Source organism: Mycteria americana, chromosome 1, assembly GCF_035582795.1.
Source record: "Mycteria americana isolate JAX WOST 10 ecotype Jacksonville Zoo and Gardens chromosome 1, USCA_MyAme_1.0, whole genome shotgun sequence".
NCBI classification, from domain to species: Eukaryota; Metazoa; Chordata; class Aves; order Ciconiiformes; family Ciconiidae; genus Mycteria; species Mycteria americana.
The window spans coordinates 2,522,539-2,541,460 of record NC_134365.1 but is presented as its reverse complement, the minus strand read 5'-3'; the positions used below and the strand labels follow the sequence as shown (position 1 = coordinate 2,541,460).

The following is an 18,922-nucleotide window of genomic DNA, read 5'->3' as shown; positions in this document are numbered from 1 at the left end:
TAAGCTGGAGTGAAATGGTGAGGAAGAGCGTCCGAAGACCTGACCCGTCCACATACCTTGGCCTGGATTAACTCATGTCAGTGGGGTGAAAAAAGACATCTTTGGGCTTTTCTCTGCATAAAATTCCTGTATTCATAAGGAACAGAGTCCTGAAAAATTGAAAGCCCCTCTGCAGTCAGCATTTTCCATCAGTGCCGTTCTGGGTCCAAGATGACTCGGAAGCAAGTTGTGGGTAACTAAGCTATGCTTTGAAGGTATGGCTTTAGCAAGGGGGTGGGAGGACAGGAGGCAATGAAGGGGCTGTGATCCCCGGTCATATGCCAGGAGAAGAGCTAGATGTCACCTTGACCTTCTGAGATATCTGGAGTCTCACTAGCACAGGGACAACGCTCGTCTGATGTCCCTGCCCACAGCAGTGGGGTTGGAAGTAGATGGTCTTTAAAGGTCCCTTCGAACCCAGACCATTCTATGATTCTGTGATCTCTTTTTTCTGTGTTTACATGAATGTTTAAGGTAATGCTTCAGTGTAGCATACAGCTGCTAACACAAGTTCCTGTCCTCTGCTCCATTCCCTCCTTCTTCTTTACTGTCTCTCCACTTGCTGAAGAACCAGCAACACCAGACATGGCATGTTACCAGGCGTTTTGGCCAACTGGCTCAATAACGAGCGTTTTGCTAACGCAGCTCTTAAATCTGATATCTCTCTGCCGCAGTGAGAGCAATCCCACCTTGACTGCTGTATTGGGCTAAATCAAGCAACATCAGCCATGTGTGCTTGGTTATTACTGCAGGGGTGGAAAGCAAGACTTCCAGGCAGAAGAAATAGGTTTTCCAGTACGGATATAAGGAATCCACCCCTCACTACCAGAGAGACATTGAGGGGCTGGAGCGTGTCCAGAGAAGGGCAACGGAGCTGGGGAAGGGTCTGGAGCACAAGGCTGATGGGGAGCGGCTGAGGGACCTGGGGTTGTTCAGCCTGGAGAAAAGGAGGCTGAGGGGAGACCTCATCGCTCTCTACAACTGCCTGAAAGGAGGGTGTAGAGAGGTGGGGTCGGTCTCTTCTCCCAGGTAACAAGTGATAGGACCAGAGGAAATGGCCTCAAGTTGCACCAGGGGAGGTTTAGACTGGATATTAGGAAATTTTACTTCACTGAAAGGGTTGTCCAGCATTGGAACAGGCTGCCCAGGGAAGTGGTGGAGTCGCCATCCCTGGAGGTATTTAAAAGCTGTTTGGATGAGGTGCTTAGGGACATGGTGTAGTGGTGGGCTTGGTAGTGTTAGGTTTACGGTTGGACTCGATGATCTTAAAGGTCTTTTCCAACCTAAATGATTCTCTGATTCTCTGATTCTATAATCAAGGCAGCATTGGAGAAACACAAAGGAAAGGCTTGGGTTAAGGCATCTCTGAGACTTCAGCTGCCCCCAGTTGAGAATTTTAGCAGGGAGGTTCATGGACTAAATATTCCTGGAGACTGAAAGATGTGTTCACCCAAAAGGTGTCCTCTTCAGGTCACAGGTGATGTGTGCTGGCACAGGAAAGCAGGGAAGGTTTCTCATCTGTCCAGCTGTACTGGGATGAAGAGGAGCCTAATTATCGATGCTGATAATGAGGTACAAGGATAAATTCCTAGATATTTTTGCAGTACGATAAGACTTACAGCTGCAGAGGTGAAGTGCAAATGCCATCTTTTCGAATACAGCTTTCCATGTCAGGATTTCACCATCACAGTGCTTTAACGTATATATCTTCAAATGCAAATGATGATTTGGGGCATTTTAGTTGATGATGTTTTGCCCAGAAAGCTGCATTCTCAAAAAGCAAATTTTAGGTACTTTCTGAAGGTAGGGCTCCTTTAAGTTGTCTGGTACATGACGCCTAAAAACAATATATTCTGAAAATGTATTTCTTTACAAGAATAAATTTGGCATAATAATAAATTTGGAAAAATAATAAATTATTCACCGCATTCAAGCACTAGTCACATTATTAGTTAGAGGAAAAAGATGAAATGCAGAGGACTAAAATGTTTCACACCGGCTGGCTGAGTCAGGACAAGCATTAGGATCCTGATTCCTGGTGCAGTTTTACAATGCAGGAAAATAAAATTCATGGAAAAATCCAAAATAAAACTGCTGCAACATCTATCCTATCCATGAAGTCGCAGAATCTGCATTGCTACATTTCCCATAGTTGTACTCACATTTTTTCCTATTTTTGGTAATGAAAAAATGTGAGAGTTGCAAGAAGAGAACGTGAAGAAACTGAGCGCAATTTACAGTGCAAGTAGCCACAAAAGTAACGTTTTATGTCAGAAAAGCATAGTCATATTTTGTAAGATTGCTGCCGAACGATATCTCTGTGGTTCTCAGGATTTATTCCCACCTATTTCGTCTTCCCGAGCTCACAGGACTTGCTCCAAGATTTGTCAGACTATAAACACAGGCCTGAGGCTTCATTTACAGGGTGACGTTTGAATTCACACTGGGAGAACGCCTGTCCCTCTCGCTGTAAGAACCATCCTCCTAGCCCAATAAATGCGTGGGGTTTGCCATCCCCAACAGAAGGCCATAAGCTTTGCGTTGACCCTGTGATAGTGTTATTGTAACTGGACTAATAAGAACTAATTACAACTCTTTGCTGTATTTTGAGGATAGCTAAGAGTTAATTAGGCTAACAGCTTCCCGGCTCTGTGCACGTGGGGTGTCCCTTTTGCAAATAATAAGATTTTGAGCGTAACACCACAGCCCATCACTTTCTAGCTGGGAAGTTGAGATACCAGAAAGCTGCCATCCCGTTTCAGTTGGAGTGGTGCTGACTGGCAGGGCAGGGTGGGATTGCCGTGGATGAAAGCCTCTTTTATCAGCCCATCTGTTACATATCCTTAATTAGTGTAATTCCCGTACAATCGTAAGCAGGAGTTTCCCCGTCCTTGCTGAAATGTCATGCACGTTGCAGAGGAGAGTTCCTCTTTCAACTCATAACGTCGCAGGAGATCTCATAGATGCAGGGAAGCACAAGTCACATCGCCTTATGCCATCGAAAATGATTTAACCTGTGCATTTGCAAGCACTGAGTTATGGTAGCGGGAGGACGACGTCATCCGCAGAGTCACCGTTAGCACTACCAGGCAGTTTGTGTCCCACGTTGTGGGATGGAAAGGCTCTGCAACCTCAGTGACATCTTACCGGCCTCTTCCAGCCCTGATCTGTGAGCTTGGTCTAGTGGATATGCTGCATTCAGTTCTCTTATTCTGCGTCTGTGTCTAAAGATAATTTTCTCTCACTCTAAAACGTGGCTCCTTTGATTTGATAGCCTGTAATCAAGAGTCGGAGTGTGCCTTAGACTGTTCTTACAGCCCCATTTTATACAATTATACGTTTACAGAACCTAATGCTTTGCTCATCTGTGCAAAGTAATTATAGGATAATAAAACTGACACACATATGAACATAAAATGACGTATACCGGGGTCAGAAAATAGTTTTCCCAATGGCAGTATAGCCCTTATATGTTTATGCTGTGTTTTAGAGCAACTTCACTCACTTTATTAGGCTAATGATTTATGTGTGTTTTATCGGGATCACTCTGTGGACAGAAACCAACTGTCTGGGCAGAAGACATCATCTGTCAGTAATTCCTCGTTTTAATTTTTAAGATCAGGAGTTGAAAAAAAAGTCATACACAAATGGAACTACACAGGGAATTAGTTTAACTAGTTACATTCTTCGAAATTAAACTAATTTAACTCCTGGTGTCAGGAATTGTTGAGGACAGTGAAGAAATACCCTCACTCTTTTGAGAAGAGGAATGAGATCCTTAATGGAAGTACAGCATCCAATTTGTCCAAATTTGCTGCCTGCAGTAGCACAGCAGTGTTGCTCGGGTCCGTTATGATGCAAATCCATTTTCCTCATTAGCTTGGACCAGACCCTGGATGCCAAATGAGGTGGATGATCAGAGGCAATTCAGATACCTGCTTTTCATCTGTATTTACTCTGGAAGCTGTTTCTGGTTTCCCCAAACACGTTCTGCAAGCGTCTCTCCTAGTAAAACGAGCCCACTGAGCCTCATCTCAACCTTTCAGAGAAATAGTAGTGGCTACTGAAATTGTGGTGGAATTTCCCTGCCATAAATATCTTCAAGGGCATATGGTAAACTTTCCGTTGTTTCTTTTTCTGCAGCTCTGGCTCTGTAGACAAGGTGTGCACTTATTAATGACTAGAGCCTGGAGCACAGCTGGTTCTTTGATCACTTTTTCTTGCCTTCCTAAATAGCAATATTAGCATGCCCCAATTGAGTTAAGTTTTTCTGCCAACTTCCTAATGAATGTGATTAGGTTGAAACTGCGTGTAGCTTAACATCGCATTGATTTGTAATCTAGATCTCGAAAATGCAATATCTTTACGCTGGCAGCTATTTATATACAGGATCATTGCGTTCCTGTGCAAATAGCTGTAACTCAGCAGCACGGACACAGCTACGCTGAGTGCCAGATTCATGGCATGAAAGGCGCTGAGCTTTCCTCTACGGTGTTGCATGCCGAGGTCAGTGAGAAAGTAAAGTAATTGTGCTCAGATTGCACTCTAATATTTGTGTGCTTGCTTACCTGGGTGTCTTGGAGTGAATTGTAATGTGCATACTCGTGTCTCATAATTTTAGTGTGATTAAGTACGGTTAAAACCCAACCCAACTCAGTAGCATCTCAGGTCAACTCTCTGCTCTACGTGAAAATCAGTAGGGATCCCATTCTGTTTTCTGTGGGTTATGTGGACACATGGAGAAAAAAGAGCATTGATTTGCATTATTTGGTCCCTTAATTGACAAATGTCGGGAGCTGAATTAGCTGTAGTAACTGAAATCTCCTCGAAGGTCCCTCTGGGTCAGATGGAGGAGTACCAGAGGCGCTAGCACATCTTTTTATTGGAGGTCAATATATTCATTCTCTCCCTGGGCCTCTCAAACCAACATCTTTCCCCACTTCTCGATTTCCTTTGCAGAGCGACAGGTATTCATTACGACAGGCTGATAAGGAACAAGAATCTTCGAAGGAGGCTTCATATTTATTTACTCGTTGCTCCTAATTTTGACGTGGCCCTAGATTTATCGTGTTTGTCCTCAGAAGACAGAAAGAATACACAGAGATGGGCTTAGTGCAGAATATAGCTACTCCCTAATCAGTAAGGAACAGAATAATTTGGAAAAGATGATGATGTACTTAATGACTATGGTTTTTTCCTCAAACCAAGACCATAAAATTGTTATCCTTATTAAAGAGCTCTGAAGTTGCCTGCTTAAAGTGGCTCAGCACATTAAAGCTTCCCTCCTTCTAGTGCAGTCACCTCCCTGTTCGCTCCAACTGAGCCTTTATGGGTCCTGGTACCCTCTGGGCGTTGCTGTTCATACTGGGATGGCAGGGATTCTCAAGATCCTACCAAACTGAGTCATTATCCTCGGTGATGAGGAAGGCAAAAAAGGAACCCAAGTCATTGCAGCATGGGTCTGGCCGATTCCCTCATTAATAGATCTGACTGTTGGGTGGTCTACGTGTTTCTTGGGCCTGCCTGTGACTTGGCTATGGAGACGCTGTGACCTTAGGAAGGCTTTTATGTTCTCAATTTTAGGCCTATTGTACATATACATCCTGTTCCTGGGTGTGCAGATGCTGTTCCTGGGTGTTCAGCAATAGCTACTCTTTACCTCAGTCTCCTTACTTATAAATTTGCCTCTTTTACTCACGCTGATATTCTATGGTTTGTGAGTAGACTTTCACCATTGATGAATTTGTGTTGAACAAATTGTGTTGAACAAATTTGTGTTGAACAAATGAATTTGTGAAACACCTCGAATCCTGTGTTCAGTTTTGGGCCCCTCACCCCAAGAAAGACATTGAGGGGCTGGAGCGTGTCCAGAGAAGGGCAACGAAGCTGGGGAAGGGTCTGGAGCACAAGGCTGATGAGGAGCGGCTGAGGGACCTGGGGTTGTTCAGCCTGGAGAAAAGGAGGCTGAGGGGAGACCTCATCACTCTGTACAACTGCCTGAAAGGAGGGTGTAGAGAGGTGGGGTCGGTCTCTTCTCCCAGGTAACAAGTGATAGGACGAGAGGAAATGGCCTCAAGTTGCACCAGGGGAGGTTTAGACTGGATATTAGGAAATTTTTCTTCACTGAAAGGGTTGTCCAGCATTGGAACAGGCTGCCCGGGGAAGTGGTGGAGTCACCATCCCTGGAGGTATTTAAAGGACGTTTGGATGAGGTGCTTAGGGACATGGTGTAGTGGTGGTCTTGGCAGTGTTAGGTTTACGGTTGGACTTGATGATCTTAAAGGTCTTTTCCAACCTATATGATTCTGTGATTCTGTGATTCTGTAATTTGGGTCTTATTGAAACACAGAGCAACTTCCTTGATTAGCCAAATATTGTCCCATCCAGATTCTCAAGTCAGGCAATAAGGTATATGGAAATGATCTAGGATCTATGTTCTTCTACTCCATCTGATGTGTTTCAGGACCATATCTTTGGCAGCATTGGGTACAGGATTAGAAAATGGAAAGGGGGGTTAAGGGGTGAACTTGATGTTGACTGGGATGGAGGGACTTAATGCTCTACCACAGATTTCTGGGGTAATGGTGTCTTATTTCCTACTGTAAAATGGAAGTGGTCTAGGCATGTGAAGAGAGCAGGGCTGTCCATGGAACTGCATTTCCCAAATCCTTGCAAATGGGTTGTGGGATGTTACCATCCTACAACTGATGGTTGAACTGGGCCTCCTGGCCGTTTCGCCACATTGACTAAAAGGAAGGCCAACTCCTGCAGAGAGGACAGCCAGAATCACTCATCAGCCCTTCACCGTAGGTGCCACAGTGTTGCCATGCCTAAGTTAGGTGTCTACAGCAGGATGTCTAAACTTGGCCCTACATGCTCCTGGAGGCTGTAGCTCCATCAAGTCCCGATACTCCGGGGCTTCCCGGGTGGGCCCTGGAGTTACGATCTCTTGGTTTGGGCTTTTCATTTGCCCCGATGTGTTTTTTGGAGTAACCCCTGATTTAACTGATTGGCCCTACCCCCGTCTGCACACCGGAGGCTAATCAGTCAGTTGGATGATAATGAAAGATGTGCCATCTGTCCCCGTATTTAATGGAGTGTCAGTACATAGCAAATAGGAAGCAATTGGATTGACAGACACAGGGCCAGTTATTGGGCGGTTTGCTGTCTGATTGGGAAAAGCAGAGGAGCAGAGAGGTGCAGCAAAGCTAATCTGATAGTGGCTGTTGTTGTAAGCGCACACAATCTGCCACACCAAATTCACGGGCTTTGAAACCGCTGGCTGGTTGGAGTTGTTCCGCACTGCCGTCCGCTCCAAAGCCATCCTTGCATTCATATTACAAATCATTATAATGCAATCTAATAAAAAACAGTTTGCATAAAGATGGTGCCCATTTATAAAGCTGTCACCACAGCTACTCTATTAATAGAGCCATTTTAAAGATTTATAGTCAGCATATGTTACTTTTTACAGGGGCCAGATTGAGAGCTGTGGGGTTTGAGCATGAAGAATGTGCCATGAGATCAGATTTAAAAATAATATGAATAATAAGTTAATTTTTACAAAGCTGTTGTGCTCAGGAGAGAATGTGAAGTTGAGGGGGGGTATCATTACATTTCAGTGGTGGTCAACAAACTGAATGTGATATGGCATTAAAAGAAATAGGATTTAATAATACGAAAAGCTAAAGTTAGTGAACTTCATATTTCAGATCCCTTTGCCTAACAGGATGCCATTATATGATGGTTCTGTTAACGTCTTTATCAATGCACAATGCTAAAGTGTTTTATACGCATTTAATGACACCCTACAATATTTCTATGCGAGAGGCATAGAATTCATTTAGAATTGACTGGCAAGATTGTTTAAAATTATAATGCTTTTTAAGCAAGGCTGTAGGTATTTTCTACCTTGCACAGTACCAAACACATCAGTAGTAGTGAAATCATCTTACCTGCTGTAGTTTCATGGGAACTAGAGCGTTGCCCTTACTTTTATAGTAAGTTAGAAACAGAAGAAGTGGTGGGATCCTACAGGTTTGACTTCGTCTCATGGGCAGCAAGTGCCTCTAAGCGTACACGTGCCCCGCGTTCACGAAAAATAAATACATCGCAGAACTTCTATAGAGAGAGAGATTGATTGACCACGGTTAGTGCATTTATCTTCTGGCTTCTGCAGGATTGGATTTAAATTACAAATGGATCGACAGTGGGTAATTTAGTTCAGTGGTCATTTTGGATTATCCTCTCCATCATGAAGCAATCTTGTAACTTGGAGGCAACTGGCAGGCTTTGCTCAACGTCGGTCTAGTTTTGGGCTAGAAGCTTATGGTTTCAGGGACTGGAGCGGAGAGATTTGGTGCTGCGGCTTCGGAAGAGCCGAGGGGTGGCTGGTTTTAGGAGCTGTGTTTGCTCAGTTCGGTATAAACTTAAACCACATAAAATACTATTTATTTATTTTTTTCAGTGAGAAATGATAACGTAGCAGCTCATCAAAGCTGTGTTTCAGGCTGACGGTGAAGCCGTGGCTGCTGAGCTGCACATCGCAGCTCTGCTGTCCCCGGTCGCTGGAGGTGCAGCATTTTGCATTTCCCTCTTACCTGGACGTGCACAGGTTCGTTGGCATCTTAATGATACCGTACCCTCTGCCGTTTGGAGGATCTCTTGCTTTGCAAACATTCATTGCAGTAATGGGGAAACTGAGGCTCTTTATACCCAAACAACCCCCAAAAGTTCCTCAGTAAATTAGGAAGGGACAAAAACATTTGACCACAGCTTTTCTGCTTCCAGCCTCACATTGTAAAGAACCTGTACCTGCTCAAAAGGATTAAAAGGAGGTTCACGGCATATAGGGAATAAAGCTACTTTATATTTGTTCTCAAAATGAACTCAGAGGCCTCATAGTGTAGTTAGGAGTCTGTAGGGGGTGAGCAGAATAAAAGCAGAAGTCACCTCTCCAAAGCGCCCGTGTAGGTTGGGCTGAGAGGAGACGGCGTTACACGCTGGCCTGTGTAGCTGCGCACGCACAGACGCACACGCAGCTCCGCTGAAACGCAGCTTCGTGGAGGGGAGCAAACATAACCCGCTGCTCAACGGTGACATCTGAAGAGGTTTTTGTCCTGGTGCGGCGGGGTGAAAACCCGTCTCTTAACAAGTGTGCTGCGGAGGGTCTTTAGGATCTGAACAAAGCTCTGGTTTTTCAGGTTTGATCTAAAAGACCTCTGCGAAGATGTGGAGCAAGCTGAATACATCTGCTGTAGGGGGATGTAAGGTCAACGCCAAGGGACGGCTCTTTCAAGGAGCCACAGACAGTACGTTGCTTTTACATCCCATACTGTGCTATATGTACTGAAGCCACTGTTCTCCGCTTTACACCGAGGGGCTCTCAGGGAGAAGGTGTGAGCTTATAGATTTCTCTGATGAGATGTACGCCTCGTAGGGTAAATAAATTGCTCCAAAGCCCCAGATCCCTCCAGTATTTTTGTGGGCTGGGAGTTCAGAAGGAAATGAAGAGGCCAAACCACAGCTGCATTTTGGTTGTAGAAGACAGGCAAGTCTTCTCTTTACTCAGTGTTTGTTAGTAAGCATTGCCTTTTAATGCTTGCTGCTTAAAATGTGCTCCTTGGGGTGTTTTTTAGGTTGGTGCTGAAAGTCACGTCAGAGTTCAGCCATGTCCTGGCCATGTTTTCACCCACAGTTAGGATTCTTGCTTGCTGGTTATTGTGAATAATCAAAATGTCAAGCAGTCATTCTGCCTCGGTAATAAAAAATGCATTGCTAAAGCAATGTTACTGATCACTTTTTAAGCAGAGAGGCAGCGTGGGTGGAAAAATGGTACGGAAAGCAGATCAAGGACCATCAGCATCAGGACAGGGCAAAGTGAGGAGAAGACGGACAGTGAATCCTGTATCTGGGCGTACACGTGCAACAACCAAGTGGCGATGACTTAGTGCCTACCAACCGCATGTTCCTGGCCCTTTCTGGATGCCAAATAAACCATGGGTCACACAGTAATTCCAGGTCAAACAGGGATAAGGACACGTCCAACCACTTACGCAGCTTGGCTGATAAACCGTAACTCAACGTTGAAGATCATCTCTCCACACCAAGCAGATGGAAGTGATGTTGCCCACATAGAGATGCCACCTTGGTCTAAAGCGGACCAGTTGCATCATGTGCAAGGTACTGCCCGGTGCTCGTGGGGAGGGGGGTAAGTCCCCAAAACCTCCACCAGCGACTGCTGCCATAGCTCCAGCTTGTGTTGCTTTCCCTGTAGCACTCATGATTCGTATTTTGGGTGCGTCTGTATTAACAGAATGAGATGATGTGATTCACGCTTGAGTTGCTCTTCTTTTGCCTGCCCTCAAAGAGAAGCAGCTGTACCGCATCTGCTCGCGGAGGGAGCTGCTCGTGGGTCTTCCAGACGTATAAATGCTATATGCAGATTTGTGGCGCTGGTAATTGCTCTGTTTCATCTGCAGAAAGGGAAATAACATCTTTGCAAGAACGGTGTCTAGAGAGAGAAGAGGAATAAAGTTAGATTTTCGCTGCTGTCAATTCACAGGCCAACGGATTGGTTTTTAACTCTGCAGACTAATGCCTTTACAAATTGACAACTGGGCTCAAAATCTACCCAGTTTCTATTTCTTGAGTAACATAGCCCCGTTCCAGTGGTCTGTACAGTATATTTCCCATGTTTTGCCCAGGACTGTGATGTTGATACACATTTCATAGCCTTCATTTCACAGTAATGACTTTGAGTTACACAGTTTTGTTCCTTTTGAAACTCAGTTTCTCCGAGAGGGTCACAAAACTCCGGGCTGCTCCTCGTTCAGATTTACCACTTCTGAAAAAATCACACCTGGCTATTAGCTGAGGTTTGGCAGCGGATGGAAATGCAGCCGCTTCTTGAAGTTCGCTCATGCCCTCGCAAGAGATGAGAGGATAGAGACCACGAGATGCGAGCATCAGTCCAACCGCCGTGCCAGAAACCTTCCATCGGGTGGGCTCTTGCTAATGTTTGCGATGCATGAATTACCTTGTGCCAGCTTCGTCAAGAAAATCGTTACTCCTGTAGAGGAGATTTACCTCTGACAAGATGAAAATGAAAAGCGAGGAAGAGGCTTTGCGGCGGTGCACCCACATCACCTCTGCTCAGCTGGGTCGGAGCAGAAGGGTGTTTTCATTCATGCCCTTGCTGGTGGGTGCTAATGAAGATGTTTAGCTACAACGGCAACCCTAAAAGCAAATTAAAGCAGTCTTGAGGCCATGAGAAGGGGAATGGAAATGTGGGGTGCTGTTCAAATTACACAGTTGAAAAAGTTGTAATTAGCACATTAAAATTTGCCTCCAAGGTTCGACCTCCCCAGCAAAAATCCACTGTGGTTCTGCTGCTGCTGCTCGTGGTTCTGGCTCGGTGAGAGGCATCTGAGCTGTAGGGTGTGAGATACGCGTTTCTATACATTATGAAGCTTTAGATCTAATTAGTTCTGGCTCTACGTCTTGTGGTCCAAATACTAGCCAATATTCCCCTCTGGAGACATCAGAAGAAATTGCACCTAGTCTGTCCTGAGATAGTTGCACTAAGTCAAAGTTGTGTTCTTCAGGTGATAGGTGAGCATTAAATAAGCAGTATTTTTAGCACAAGATGATAGCTAAATTATAATTTAATTTTTTTCTGAGTGTGTGTGGTGTTTGTAGTACCTCAGAGGCAACAAAATACTTATTTTTATATTACACCTCCATAGGAAGGAAGTATTTCTTACCTCAATCTCATGGATGAGCAACCAAAACACAGAAATCAATTCTTTAAAGCTCCGATTTTTTAGCTACTGTTAAAAAAAGAAGTTCTGGACTCTTTCATCTTCCAACGCTAAAGCTGTCAGCTCTATGGGGACATACTCAGAAGCCTTTACACGAACCAGAAGAGCTATATCAAGTAGTCGAGCTTTTTTTGATTGGGGATTTCTCTTTGTATAGGGGAGGGACGGATGTGATGGGGACTGACAGCGTGATCTGGCCGTTTGCCCGAAACAGCCCGTCAAACTCAGCTTGGTGTGGCGGTCACCAGTCTGGCTGGTACTGCCAGTAACTTGTGTTAAGCTGAAACCTTAATATTTTAGTGAAAAACGCCCAAAACTTGGGGTTTTCAGTTAACAGTAGTAATTTTCCAGTGTCGTTACCTTCCTGGATGTTTTCTATGCTATATAACATTTCAAAATAGCAGAAAATTAATGCTTTTTGTCTGATATTTGCTGGGTTTTTATCTATTTTTGCTAAGATTTTAAATGCACTTAGCGTAGCTAAATCTCCATTGAGTGTCCCAGAGCTGTTTACACTTTTTTATGATAATTATAATTTTAATCACATTTTGGGTCACCTAGAGAAGAGCTTAAACCTTTATTCCTGCTGTCGTCCCCTGCATACAACTCCCTTTGGACTTACTTCATACAGCAGCAGCTCTGTTCTCTTCCCTATAGCCACAATATTTATCAGCAGTGTGCTCCTCAATGAAATATCAATCCTGGGGTAACTGATAATGTAACCGAAATAATTCTCTGTAGTCAAGTTTTTATGCAAATTAACGTGCTTTCTGTTACGTTAGTACCTATTGATTGGTCTTCAGTAACAAACGACCTCTGGTCTCTGTGCTGCAGTGAATTTTTTAATTTAATTCTGTTTATTGTATTCTGTACGTGCGTAATGGTCAATACCTTTTGGTACGGGAGCGTCAGTAGATCTCACTTTGGCAGAGAAGAGAGGAGTCAGAGGGTGGACTAGACTGCGGGGTGGATGAGAAGTAGGTTTTATTCCAACTAGATCATCATGTGAGCTGAATATACGGAAATAATTGCTCAAGAGCAGAGGTAGCAGTTTGGTCGCACGCAGTTACTGAAATCGCCTCGTTGCCTGGCAGTGTTATCACAAGGGTGGTAAATTAGGAATCAGAGCTGTACCTTGTTGGTTACCAAAGAACTCGGCAGGAGAACATCAACTGTAGCTGTCCCTTCTGTTGACCCTCTCCCAAAACGCCCGCTGTTGGGGTGGGCAGCCTTTCTGGATGGGGAATGAACAACCTGGCATCTTCCAGGTGCCTCTCTTAGTTTGAATGTGTCTTCAAACCTTCAAGAACCTATCATCTTGGACATTTTATCTCTAATTGCAAGGAGTCTGAACAACCAGTTGGGGATTTGCTGTTCTGTCGGTAACCGCTATCCGGTTCAAAGGATTTCTGATGTTTCATCAGTGTTTCTTCACTTTGTGTAAGCTCACCAAAAGGTTCATTCCAGGTCCTTGGCCATTTTATGACTAAGATAGAAGGAACAGAACAGTTTAGGATCATACAAAAATGAAACCAGCTGAAATGTAAATTTGGGCTGAATGTCCGTAAAAATTTTCATAATAAGGTTTCGGAATTTTTTTTTTTGCTGTCAATTCATTTTTTTGAGGAGGGAATTTCAGATAATATTATCATCATCATTAAAAAAGGAGTAGTTGATGTTATGCTCTTTCAATGACATGTCTTCAGTTCCTTTTAATGATATTTTAGAAGACATCTGATAACAAGAAGAGGGAAGAAAGCCTAGGGAAGGTGAGAGCTGTAGGTTTCTAAATCAATCCATATAGCTTTTTTAGGTTTTTATGTTTTTTATTACACACTTTCAGCCTAGGTAAGACAGTCCTCATAGCCAATTAAGTTGTGAGTTAGAATGAATTAAATTTTCTGAAATGGTTTGCCTTTTTTTTTTTCTTTTTTAATCCAAATGACTGTCATTTACAAAAAGATACTTCATTTTACTGAAAGTGCTTTTCTGTCTAAGGGGAATGCTTAATTGCAGCCGCAAATCACCTCAAATGCTTTCATAGGAGGATAAAACAAAAATTGTGCATCATTTTGAAAACGCAGGTTCTGAATTCAGGATGAGATGCAGATTTCTATTTTTTTTTTCCCCGTTTGCTCTCTTCAAGAACTCCATCCTGGCCAGACATCTCATAAAAGTGTCCTTCAGAGCAGTGACATCCCTACGAGCCTTTTCAGGATTTCAGGCAATTACCAGGGCTACCTACAGTGACCGTTATCCAAAATCCGGTGACACACCTCGCTCTGCATTTTTATTCAGAGAAAGCATTCTTGCATTTTACAGGTCTGGCACATACGGCGGTTATGTTAAATAAGTGTAATTGCTCAGCGTTAGGGGAATTTTCTATCCCGAATGTTCCACGTGGCTCATTCTCTCGCGTTTTGAGAATACGCCCCATGGCACGTTCACCGTTACAGGTTTTCCTTCAGTTTTTGTGCGCCGGTGAGAGATGATTTTAAATGCGGTTGTTGATACTGGTTCAGAAACCCTACTAAATTACAACTGAAATGGTTCTTTTTCAAGTAGAATAATCGGAGCAAATGGAAAGTGAATCAAAGCTGTTCCTCCAAGGCCTTCTTTATGGCCCCTTTTTACAGTGAGCTATATCTCAAATTTCACTCTTTGGAGAGTAAAAAGAAAATAGTGGGGTATAAAAGGGCTCAGTGACACAGCCTTTCACCATCGCAGTGTTTTTTAATTGTGGTTTTTTTGGTCATTTGGATTTACGCACGTGCGGGTATGTCCAAAACCCATTTAAAGAATCACGTCCAGACCTTGCCTGGTGCTCCGCTTTATTCAAATGCCAAAAAGTTTTCTCCACTTTGATTTTTACACATTTTATGTCTGTCATTGACCAAAATGTGATTTCTTATCGTGTACACCAGTTCACACACAGACATAAACGTTGATCTCTAGGATAGTCATGGGTCAAATTGCTTTTTTGACATCTTAATAGTTACATGGATAGCTTGTATGAGTAAAATGGGAACATTTTTGGAAAGTACTCTTAGAATTTTTTTTTTAGATGCTGTTAAACATTTTTTTTCTTTATAGAGACTGAATTATGTTTGAATTAGTTAACCAGCAGTATTTGAAATTTAAATAAATAAATAGCACAGTGTGTGACTGTGAATGTATGTGTATGTGTCTGCCAAGCAGAAAATAGAGAATATCTGTTAGGTCTTTAATGCCACCCAATACTTCCCATTTCAAAAACTTCATTTTCAGTTTCTTGTAATTTGGCTAGTGCCAAATTACAAGAAATGCTGGTGGCATTGCCAACTGGGGCTAGGTATTTTTTTTTAGAAAAATGTGTCTAAAATACTTGTTCTTTCTGCGAATGAGAAGAAGAAATACATCGTACGTGTTGGCAAATTCTGGTGACCTTTTCTTTGACTGGGAATTTGCATCTTCGCATTTCTCAGGAAGAAGAACTGTTGTGTAAAGGGTGCGCCTTTTGCCGTTCCCCTGAAAATACACCAAAATTTGGCTTAGTTATACAGCTTTGAAGAAGTGTAGTGCTCACACTCTCGTAAGAGGCTTCCAGTTTGTAGCAGTTGAAGTTCCTGATGGGCACGATTCTGCCCGTGGCTATCCAGGACCAAGCTAGGGGCAAGGACTTTGCAAAGGTGCAAGGACTGCCTCCCCTGGCAACGTTTTTTGGGCTCCCGTGCCAGCTGCCTGGAGGAGGTTGCTTCCTGATGCAAGTGCCAAGAAGAGAGGAGAAACGGAGGATGAACAAGTGGGATTGGGAACCAAGGAAAATAAGAGAACTGGTGGCCAAATTCCTACAAACAGGAGTCATATGAAGAAATGAGAAGCGGCGCAGACAGCCCCGTGGGACTTCATGGCAGAAGTCTCACTTGGTGTCACAGTGATTCACGCAGATGGCAATTGGCTGCTGGTGCGTGTTACTGCAGTCACACGGCAGAGAGCTGCAAAGTCCCAGCGCTGTGACATTTGCTGTCCAAACCCTGACCATCCTGTTCCTAGGACAAGACAAGGACCTGCTGATGAGAGCAATAGTGTGCCATTCTGTAACTAAAATTATACCGCAACGTCATGCACAGCAGGCCGAATTAAGGTGACACAAGCAGCTCCAATCCTTGCTTTTCCAAACTTGTCAGTGTTTGACTTTGCATCCTTAATTCTCCTAAGAAATACATAAAATTAATGTTTTCCATTAGATTAATCTGTTCTTAATGGCATTCTGAATAATCCTCCCGATACAGAGCACGTAGGGTACATCACTGTTGCAACGTAACGTGCTAGCAGGATTCTCGGCACAAAACTGCCGTACGTCTGTATCTGGAGCCTTGTGATGCTTGCTTGGGCACCCCAGTCGTGTGCTCGGTGGGGTTCTCCTCTTGGTGGGATGAAGGCCAGAGCTGCACAGTGGCTGCCTCGGGTGCTCCATTTGCAGGGCAGATGGGGGACTTATCCTGGCCAGTGAAGACATGGTGAGGTCGTCCTTGAACCATAGCAGATCATAGCAAACTGGATCCCAGTCGTCCTTCTTTTAGGCTGGACTAAGTGGTAATGTCCCTGTACGATTGGAGTGTCAAATTTCTGAACTCTTAGGGCTGTTCCTTACTCTAAGAGATGCTCTGACATCCATACTACATTTGTCTTTACCTTTTCTCGACTTCCATTTCCTTTGGCAGAGATCTTTTGATTAATGAAGACCTCAGAAATTGTCTGGTTTTCATTACTATTATCATTTAATCAAGCTATCCTTGAACATTCAAACTTAAGGTCTCTCATCCATATCCTGTAGTCCTCCATGCCGTGCACAGTTTCATTCGTAATAACTTTTTTCCTGATACTGAGTTTAAATCTGCTTTCCTAAGCTCTTGACCATTTGTTCTTTATCACAAGTGTTGCTGAGCACTCAAAAATCCCCTGTCGCAGTGTCATTGCTATCTAGCAGCTTTCTCGTAATCTGTGATTACTTTATGGTTTGTATCAAGTAAAATAGGGATATAGTTTTGATCCTTACCGGTATTAAGCGAAGCACTATAGTCTTGTTTATGCCAAGAAATTAAAGCCCATTAGAACACGTCAGCCACCAGGACTCAGTTCTCTAATCAAGGTAAAGTTTGCTGGAGATTAAGGCACAGGTCTTTAGGAGAGATCTGAAATGGTGATTAATGCCAGATACTGGGAATCAAAAATTCTTGATTACACCTTTTGCTAGCACTGACCTTTCCTACGGCCTCGCACAAGCAATTTAGTCTCTGGTACATGAAACACTTAGAAACACCATCAAGCTATTGTGGGATAAGGAGTTGCCGTAGGTCAGCACATCTGAGCTCTAATAGTTTGCTGCTAGTTTGTACGTGGCTATTCTGCCTCTAAAAGTTTTCTTCCATTTATGTTGGTTTAGCCATTTTTAAGCATGTGCTGGATTTTTAAAGTGTTTAAAAGTTGTTCCCTGCACTTCACTGAAAGTTGCTCGTTTGAAATTCAAGCTGCTCTGCCTCTCCTTTCCCATCTGAAAGAGGTATAATGGTATTTGGATGCCTGGTGCAGGTATCGTAAGAGTTAATTCACATTTTTTTGTGATTTCTATGCATCAAAAGTGCTGCGTAAATAAGCTTATAAAGAAAGAGTGGCAAATTTATTGGCAGACATGAAAAGATACGGTAAGTTAGTTTAATATGGCCCCATCAACCTTGACAACGTTCCCTTAAGGACATCAGCGGTTGTCACTCGAAGCTGGTGACATTAGGTCTATTATTTCAGAGATAAGCTCGGTGGTGGTCTCTCTGCTCTCTTCCCGGATGACTCCACTGTTTCCCTGTTTGATAAAGCCGATTCACATTATCGATCTGTGAAAGCCAGGGAATAAAACTGCCATCCTTTGCATTTCTCTCCATGCAGCATCTCTCTTTGGAGAGGCAATCTTCAAACGTAACTGCGAGTGGGTCCCCCCGTGGAAGCAATAGCTGCCTCGGCCCAAATGTGTCACTCTAGACTGATGGAGTCAACACCGCAGAGGCTTTAGGGAGCAAATTGTTCAGATTTGAAAGATATCATGCTACTAAAATTGACAGGAGCGCCTCAGTCAGCCCTCTGAAGGCAAGCTGCCTCCTCTGGAGTGCTGAACGTGGAGGTAGAAAATTACGGACAATTAAGCAGACCTTGAAGTGTTTGGGAAAACGGTTAGTGGTACGGCATCTCTAATAAATGCTAACCGCGCTGGAACTGTTAGAGATGTCTCCTGCAAAAAAAGTCTTTCCTAGGGAAGAAGAGGTGGCTTTCAGGGCGCAGAGGGTGTTGCTACATATATGGGGAGATCCAAGGTCAAACACTTGCTTCTGCTGCTGCTGTGTAAAACAAAGATAAAAACAATCCCAGCCAGTCCAGGAGTGGGATGAAAATATAAATGATTGCGAGGCACTTGCGTGCATCGATGAAGAGGGCTGTGTAAACACCGTACACATTTCTCCCTTTTGGGCAGCATGTCTCCATCCATTATGACTCCTGACACTCAATTCCTTATTATTTTGATACATACAATTTCGAAAGGAAGATTAATTCCATTGCCTTGGATGTAAGTTGAAGAAATGACGAGGTAATTTCTAGAAGACTCCTATGTGTTAAACAGATGGCATCACTGAGATAAAGATATTTTGCAGGAGGAGATGGCAAACTTTTTGTGTTAAAATATTCCCAGAATCGGCATGCCATTCTGCGTACGCAGGAATGGGATCCTGGGATGAAACAATAACGCGTAATAAAAATATAGCATAATGCAGACATACATAATGCAGTATGGTATCAGCGTACTACATATGCATTGCGTTTTTCAGTGGTATCTCTAGACTTCGAGCTGGAATATACCACTGTTCAGTTCAGAGATGGGGAACTCACCTATGGGAATTGAGTGACCAACCCCAGAAGGAAGTTTGCCTTTTCAAAGGGATTTCTGGCATCCTGAATTTTTTTATAGGGGTTTTATTTTTAAAAAGACATCTTTCCAGTATGTCTCAAATAGAGCAGTCAGTGACTTCGGGACC

The 18,922-nt window shown here is 43.5% G+C and overlaps 1 protein-coding gene across 1 annotated transcript in view; it reads left to right on the top strand.

The window, feature by feature from the left end:
* EXOC4 (exocyst complex component 4) overlaps nucleotides 1-18,922 on the top strand; it is a 558,486-nt gene that overhangs the window by 282,227 nt on the left and 257,337 nt on the right. The window lies entirely within an intron of this gene.